Below are 7,204 nucleotides of genomic sequence, written 5' to 3'. Positions count from 1 at the left end.
ATATTCACACTAAAACAAACTTTGTAAGATAAAGCGTTGTTTTATATGGGTTGAAAGGTAGTCCAATCACAGCGAGTTCTGCGATAGAGTCACAGCCAATCACAACACAGCTGAACAGATGCGTCACGCTTACTTGTCCATTTATGGTAAATGACGACAGATCTCCTTCGGTTCCGGCTGACGAGAAAGATTCCTTAAATATATAATTAATCTAATTAAATATAATAAAAATCACATTTTACAACGAAAGACTCCTTTGTGTTTTAAACTGATGCATAAATATATTTGAAAGAGATATAATTGCATCTACTAAAGTGCTTCTAACATTTACAGTAGATATGTAGTATATTAAAGGTATACATTTAATCACTTATTTACACCATTCTTCACCATTTGAACTCTTGGAATTAAAATAAATATAAATAAAGCATAATGAATGTACTCGATTTTGTAATCATATTCCAATATTTAGTGTCAAAGACAAATGTAGTCCCCAAACTACTGCACAACAGTATAAAAATCAGTTAATTGTGAGAAAAAAATATATCCAGTTACAGAGGCAATCTATTATAGTGAAATATAACTACACAAATCGATATGATGAAGTATTATTTTTACAAACCAAGAGATGAGATAAAATTCCATGTGAAAATATGTTTCTTTAAAGAATAGGGGGGAAAAAATAACATTTTACATTCTCAACTTTAATACAATACAATATTGTGTTTATTGTTCACTTTTACTGTAACTAAATGAAAGGCAAATTCAAATAGTTAATGCATTTTATAAATGTTAAATATTTTCAGCAATAAAATGCTTCTATAAAATACATTCATGGGTATGTTACATTTACATTATCCAGGTACTGATATAATGATACCATAGATGTAGTTAAGGTGGACATTTACTATAGTGACACAGTAATAAAAGGTTTAATGACACAAAATGCAAGACATTTTCAAGTCCATCTAAATGAAGAGGTAACAAACTCACAGAATAATGTCCAGAATGTCAATGTGTCATTTCTGTAATACTCTATATCAGCACCAAACAGAATTAAATAAATATTGATTGTTCTCAGAGGGTTTTCCTGAACACTCTCACTAACTTCAATTGTTCGGACAAACACCTGCTATACACACATGCAGAAATACATATTTGACTATAGTCGCAGCATTACTAGAACTTTTACCAAAACTCCGGATGAGCACTGGTGCTTCTTTGATAAAGGCAAGAATATGGAAAAAGATAAATTACTATTTTCAATATTGGTTCTGCACGTTTCAAGGAGATCATAAGGAGGAGTCCACGTGAAGACTTTTAAAAACTGTGACAGAGTGAAGGGTGCACCTCCCCGGACACACCCTAAGCATGACCAAACAACAACACCCAAAGACAGATATGAAGTGGACACCACCAGGAGAATGCAGGGGAAGACATGGAAACGAAGGCCTGAAGAATGTCACCGACATCCCATGGGAAGATGTGGAGAATGTGGTCACAGATTGGATACGTTGGAGGACACTTGTTACCCAATGTGCCCAGCACAGCACTTGATGATGATGTTGTGAGTTCATACATAACCGTAGGATTTCCTTCTGTAAAGAGTGTTGCACAATTAAATGTTAAATGCATTTATGTAATAAGTTCACTGATGTGTGGGCATTTCCATGATTAAAAGTATAGCAAGCTATATTCATATTTTAAAAAATAAAAAATAAAAATAAATAAATAACATGTTTCACATGCAAGCAGGACATTATCAGCAGTGTAAATGATCATGACAAAATAATTGAATATCTGATGTCATGTGACAAGTCAAATGATAATTTCCACTCTTGCAAACAGAGGTAGTTATGAGGTGCGGAGAGACATCATGTATCATTGGAACATTTTGGGCCCAATCTGTAATCATTTTAAAGAATTCAATGGAATTAATATAAACTTTTATGTGTGGGACGTCCAACTGTCCAAGAAGGGGCACAACTGATTTACAAATAAGGTGATAAATATGTACAGGATTTGACTTTAATTTTAATTTACTGTGAGACTATTTAACAAATGCTTGATAAAATGTTTGATAAAGGGTTAAAAGCAACACATACATACCATTGCAATTATTTGCCTTTGCAGCTTTCTGTCTCCTTCATCCATTTCCGAAAGGCCCTTTTTGTCTTTTCAGCTAAAACAAGAGAAAAGAAAATATCATTATTTATAATATATAGGTTTATATATAAATATATATAGGAAAGAAGTTCTTACTGACCTTACAGTTTTTGGATTTAACTTTATTAGGCATTAAAAGCATGATAAGTGTTGTGGTTACTCTGTATTTACAACAAAAATCACATTAAAACTACCAATACTGTGGTAAAACGCATGGTAAGTGTTGTTTTTTACCGTGCTTCTACAACAAATACCATTTTGAAACTACACTTGTACTACTTTGAACCTGATATGAATATGTTATATATATTGTGCAATATATTGCACGTCACGTGACAGTGTTTAATCACCCTAGTTTAGTATTTAATATAGAAAACAATGAAAAGCAAAACCTTAGCGGAGGTGACAGATATAATGCAGTGACTGAACATGAGGGAGCTAACGTTAATCTGATTAATATCTGCAAACAGAAAAGACATTATATCAAACATTAGAACAGCGCATTTACGACTACTTACCAACATCCAGCACACGCGAACTGATGCCAAATATCGCGATGTGTTCTGAAGGAGACTTCTTCAGCGTGAGAACGGTCAGGAGTGAGAACGGGTTGACATTCACTGAGTGAATATTATGAAAATAGAATATATATTTCTCGCTAAAAATGTAATCAAACCTTATTTTTATGCAGAAACTAACTCAAAATATTGTTCATAGCAACCAAAACGTAGCAGTTTCACATTATTCTGGCGAGATCAGATAAATCTTTGCAACAACGCGCAAGCGAGTGATTATGTACATTCACTGAATGAATATTATGAAAATAAATAATATATATTTTTTGCTTAAAATGTAATCAAACCTTATTTTGATGCAGAAAATAAAATATTGTTCATAGCAACCAAAACGTAGCAGTTTCACATTATTCTGGCGAGATCAGAAAAATCTTTGCAACAACGTTAAACTCAACGCTGAAAACGCTAAACCTTTGCGGGGACTTTGATATCAGATTGCGAGCGGTTTTAAACATCAAAAACCAGTTGGAGGGCCAGATAAAAATTATCTGGGTGCCGCCATTTGACTCCCCCTGGCATAAATAATATTTTGTAGCCCGATCAGAAAAAAGGGAGTAAATAATTAAAACAAAATGAACAGCATTAGCTGCTACGTGTGAAAAGAAACCTGCTTTGGATGTATTATGTTCAGGACAAACGTAATAGCACTGCAATAAATTGGCTTTATTAGGTTAAGGACCAACGTAATAGCACTGCTTATATTAGGTTAAGGACCAACGTAATAGCACTGCTTATATGTTGGCATGTAACGTAATTGCGATTTGCAAAATAGTTTCCTCAGAACGTATTTCATGTGATACAGGGTTGGATTTTTCCTTTGCAAAGCAGATCGTGTTTGTTTGCAAAATGCTGGATTTGTTTGTTTAATTATGGCACAATATTAACTCCATACGGTGGACATTATGGGCTGAAAATACTAACTGGACCATAGAATCCTTCACATCTTACGCACCCAAAATCGGCGAATTTCACAGCCAAATCAGAAGCGCAATAGAACAGTTTTTTCTTACATGATGCATTGCTGTGTCCGTTATTGCATAATTCCCACTTTTGGACACTTTTGCTTTAACGGACATTAGACAAAACTGCGAAATCAAGCTGTTATATTCATGTATTTATTGTCCAACATTCCCAAATTTTCTGATGCATGCCCTTAATTTAATTTCATATGTTGGTATTAATTCAGTGTTTATAATGCTAATACTTGAACTTCAAAGAATTTGTGAAAAAAGTGGAAGACTTAAACACAAAGTCTGTCAAATAAATTGTTAAAAGGATTTGATGATCACTAGTGATAGTATTTTATTCTGTGTTGTCATCATTCAGGTTGGATTTCAGCTTTAATGTTTTTTTTTTTTTTTTTAACAAAGCAGCTGATATTGCCATAGAAACTAGTGGACTGCCGAGTCTCTAACACCCCAAAATGGCGGAAAGAGTATATTCTTTGGTAAAGGCAAAGCCACTGGAAGGCAAGCCTGCAACCTTTAGCCAAAAAGCGTAACGGCTAATGCTAACGCTCCGCCTCTGGCGGTACGCAGGGAAGGAGACCAGAGGGCGTTTTTTGAATGGATGTCAATGGATGAGAGGCTTCACTATTACACTCTTATCTCCATATAATAATACGATCTCTGACTCAGTAATTCATCAGACATCGCTCCTAATGGTTTATTATCATAAAAAGCATAAGGGTCATGTTATCATTATCAAATGATTAATTGATGATACTTGCTCATGTGGTTGCTGGTTTTCCATCTCTATCAGCTTGCAATGTTATATCTTTTGCTCACGAGAACACACATGCATATTAGTTTTAAGCCGGCCAGCAAGGTAGCCAAGGCAAACATAGCCTTAAGTCACTAGTGTTAAGCTGGTCGGGAAGGTAGCCAAGGCACACATAGTCTAAGGTCAAAAGTGTTAAGCCAGTCAGCATGGTAGCTAAGGTGCATATAGTCTTAGATCACTAGTGCTAAGCCGGTGTTACGCATAGAAGGGGACGGAGACACAGGTATAGTTAATATACAGTTTATTGAACAACCAGAGATCGATGGCAGAGTGCAGGTGAGTGGAAGCAGGTTAACCCTCAGGGGTCTGAGGATTTTTGGGGCCTTGGAGAAGTTTTGACATGCCCTGACATTTGTGCTTTTTTCAGTTGTTAATTTTTTTGTTACTGAAGATGATACTAGATCTGATACTTTATGCTGCTGTGGTGATGAGTGCTGATGCGTGTCAGGTGTGGCTAGTTAATACTCAGGAGAGGGAGTGCGTTGTGATTGGGTGAGTGTAGAGCCTGGCGTGTCTGTGACATTACCCCCCCCCCTCCACGGTCCGCTCCTGATGACCGTGGACCCCGACGTCGTGGTGGTGGACCCCTGCCACATGGAGCTGGTCGGTTAGGATGTCTGGCATGGAAATCATCGAGGAGACTTGGATCGAGAATATCATTCCTGGGAACCCATCCCTCCCAGTCGACTAGGTACTCCAGGTGACCACCACGGCGCCGGGAGTCCAAGATGTCTTTTACGATGTAGGCCGCTCCATCTTCCACGATCAGTGAAAGGGGGGGTTCTTCGGCTTCGCCAGGCTCTGTGGAGGGAAGAACAAAGGGATGGTGAGGCTTTAGTAGTGACACATGGAAGACTGGGTGGATTTTATACTCAGGAGGGAGTTGCAGGTGATAGGTGATGGGGTTTATCTGCCAGGTGATGGTGAAGGGGCCAATGAATCTGGGACTCAGCTTCCTACAGGGCAGGTGCATCCAAACCTTCTCGCCTGGCTGGAAGTTGGGTGCTTGGGAGCGCCGAAGGACAGCTGTCATCCTGCGCCTGCATAGAGCTCGCTGGAGTTGCAGATGAGCCGAGTCCCAGACCCTCTCACTCTCCCGGAACCAGAGATGTTAATTTATAGATACGCTATTGCTGATTGTTAGTTCTTAATGCATTAAAAAAATTGAATACAAACTCTAATATTAAGTGTCACCAAAGCACCCTAATAAGATGCCCTTGAGAGATAGGATTTAAGGCAAATAAAAAAATAAAAAAAAATGCATTTTGGTGTATTTCTGTTCACATAATAAAATAATTTCAACACAAAATCAATATTTCATGTCTTTATCTTTCCTTATTGATTGATTTTGTAAGTAGACATATTGGTTGACTTGTCTGACTGTTATCGTATCTCAGCAGTACAATCTGTGTGATGTTCTGATTGAAACTGCATGATCATGTGTTCTGTACTGGAGTTGATCTGTATGTTATTTGTATATTATTTCTGCTCTCACCTTTGGATCAGAGCTTAAAATTAGTGTCTCCACTCCAATCATCTGCACTCTGTAGGTCCATAACTTTTCTGCTTGCCACATTTGCATTTTTATGGCAAGAAATGATTAGGTGTGTAAAGTGTTTGTATAAAGTGAGCTCCTCTGCTTGAAAGTCAGCATCCAAGCTTTGATAGGCCTACCTATGAATGTCATCTAGTAAGATTTGTTAATACAGAAGCATGTAGATATACCCTCATGTCGTCCCAAACCTGTAAGACTTTCATTCGTCTTCGGAACACAAATGAAGATCTTTTAGATGACAGTATGCTGTCAGATTTCTTTCCAAAAACTCCCTTTGCATCTGAAACTCTGACGCTTCAAAAAGTTCATAAAGAGATCAGAAAACAAAGAGAAGAGAATTGGTTACGCAGCACGTCTGAGCTTCGGGAAGAGGTTATCGTGCGTCATTCATGTTAGGTTGAGCTTCTGCTTATGTTCGCTGATCAAGGTTTATATGTGAGTAAAAGCCTAAATTAAATCTGTTCATCATAAAAAGAAAAATTTGGATTAAACCACTAAATTAGTTTTCCTTATCTCTTTATGGACTTTTTGAAGCATCAAAGTTTCAGTTGTGAAGGCAGTCTATGGAGAGAAATATGACAGCATTCTGTCATCAAAAAGATCTTCATTTGTGTTCTGAAGACGAACGAAAGTCTTTCAGGTTTGGGACAACATGAGGGTGAATAATTTATTACAGAATTTTCATTTTGGGTTGATCTAACCCTTTAAAGCAATGATTAAAACTGTTACACTCCTGTGCATGTGTTCTGTACCAGAGTTGGATCTGTAAATTATTTGTCTATATAATTTCTGTTCTCATAAAATCATTCAGGGTTTCCATATAAATTCTCTGCACTCCTTGTGTCCTTCATGTCACCAAAAGACCGTTTCTAAAAAAAAGAACTTTGATCTTACTGATACCCATTCATGAGGAAATTAAAGTTAATTGCAAAAGTGTTTATGAAATTAGTCTGCAACACATAAAAAAACTAAACAAAATGAATTTGAAATGTGATTGCAAAAGGCTTGGGACTTGATTTTCACTGCAGGTTTCATTTCTGAGCAGGTTAGATTTGCTCAATGTTGTCATACTATTATGAAGATGACTGCTTTACATTTGAAAAGAAAGCTAATCACACAGCAGCAA

General features: G+C 36.8%; 1 long non-coding RNA gene across 1 annotated transcript; it reads right to left on the bottom strand.

The window, feature by feature from the left end:
* Positions 1–768: 768 nt before the first annotated feature.
* Positions 769–2,919, bottom strand: LOC125254302. Its single transcript, XR_007181629.1, has 3 exons — positions 2,685–2,919; positions 2,110–2,182; positions 769–1,598 (listed from the first exon to the last, which is right to left on the bottom strand). It is a non-coding gene; the product is annotated as an uncharacterized LOC125254302 (long non-coding RNA).
* Positions 2,920–7,204: the final 4,285 nt, after the last annotated feature.

Source organism: Megalobrama amblycephala, linkage group LG2, assembly GCF_018812025.1.
Source record: "Megalobrama amblycephala isolate DHTTF-2021 linkage group LG2, ASM1881202v1, whole genome shotgun sequence".
In the NCBI taxonomy this organism is placed as follows: Eukaryota; Metazoa; Chordata; class Actinopteri; order Cypriniformes; family Xenocyprididae; genus Megalobrama; species Megalobrama amblycephala.
The sequence above is the reverse complement of the archived record's forward strand: the minus strand, read 5'-3'. Positions and strand labels throughout refer to the sequence as shown.